This window comes from Phyllobates terribilis, unplaced genomic scaffold, assembly GCF_046119375.1.
Source record: "Phyllobates terribilis strain yellow unplaced genomic scaffold, ASM4611937v1 Scaffold_81__1_contigs__length_6697587, whole genome shotgun sequence".
Lineage (NCBI taxonomy): Eukaryota > Metazoa > Chordata > Amphibia > Anura > Dendrobatidae > Phyllobates > Phyllobates terribilis.
Genome location: NW_027362841.1, coordinates 698025 through 699586, shown reverse-complemented (window position 1 = coordinate 699586; position 1562 = coordinate 698025).

The following is a 1562-nucleotide window of genomic DNA, read 5'->3' as shown; positions in this document are numbered from 1 at the left end:
TGTACACAGTGACTGCACCAGCAGAATAGTGAGTGCAGCTCTGGAGTATAATACAGGATGTAACTCAGGATCAGTACAGGATCAGTAATGTAATGTATGTGCACAGTGACTGCACCAGCAGAATAGTGAGAGCAGCTCTGGAGTATAATACAGTATATAACTCAGGATCAGTAATGTAATGTATGTACACAGAGAATGCACTAGCAGAATAGTGAGTGCAGCTCTGGAGTATAATACAGGATATAACTGAGGATCAGTAATGTAATGTATGTGCACAGTGACTGAACAAGCAGAATAGTGAGTGCAGCTCTGGAGTATAATACAGGATGCAAGTCAGGATCAGTAAAAGATCAGTAATGTAATATATGTACACAGTGACTGCACCAGCAGAATAGTGAGTACAGCTCATGATTATAATACAGGATGTAACTCAGGATCAGAAATGTAATGTATGTACACAGTGACTGCACCAGCAGAATAGTGAGTGCAGCTCTGGAGTATAATATAGGATGTAACTCAGGATCAGTAATGTAATGTATGTACACAGTGACTGCACCAGCAGAATAGTGAGTGCAGCTCTGGAGTATAATACAGGATGGAACTCAGGATCAGTAGTATAATGTATGTACACAGTGACTGCACTAGCAGAATAGTGAGTGCAGCTCTGGGGTATAATAAGGGATGTAACTCAGGATCAGTACAGGATCAGTAATGTAATATATGTACACAGTGGCTGCACCAACAGAATAGTGAGTGCAGCTCTGGAGTATAATACATGATGTAACTCAGGATCAGTACAGGATCAGTAATGTAATGTATGTACACAGTGACTGCACCAGCAGAATAGTGAGTGCAGCTCTGGAATATAATACAGGATGTAACTCAGGATCAGAACCGGATCAGTAATGTAATGTATGTGCACAGTGACTGCACCAGCAGAATAGTGAGTGCAGCTCTGGAGTATAATACAGGATGGAACTCAGGATCAGTAATGTAATGTATGTTCACAGTGACTGCACTAGCAGAATAGTGAGTGCAGCTCTGGAGTATAATACAGGATGGAACTCAGGATCAGTAATGTAATGTATGTGCACAGTGACTGCACTAGCAGAATAGTGAGTGCAGCTCTGGAGTATAATACAGGATGTAACTCAGGATCAGTACAGGATCAATAATGTAATATATGTACACAGTGGCTGCACCAGCAGAACAGTGAGTGCAGCTCTGGAGTATAATACAGGATGTAACTCAGGATCAGTACAGGATCAGTAATGTAATGTATGTACACAGTGACTGCACCAGCAGAATAGTGAGTGCAGCTCTGGAGTATAATACAGGATGTAACTCAGGATCAGAACCGGATCAGTAATGTAATGTATGTGCACAGTGACTGCACCAGCAGAATAGTGAGTGCAGCTCTGGAGTATAATACAGGATATAACTCAGGATCAGTGCAGGATCAGTAATGTAATGTATGTACACAGTGACTCCACCAGCAGAATAGTGAGTGCAGCTCTGAAGTATAATACAAGATGTACCTGAGGATCAGTAGAGGGTCAGTA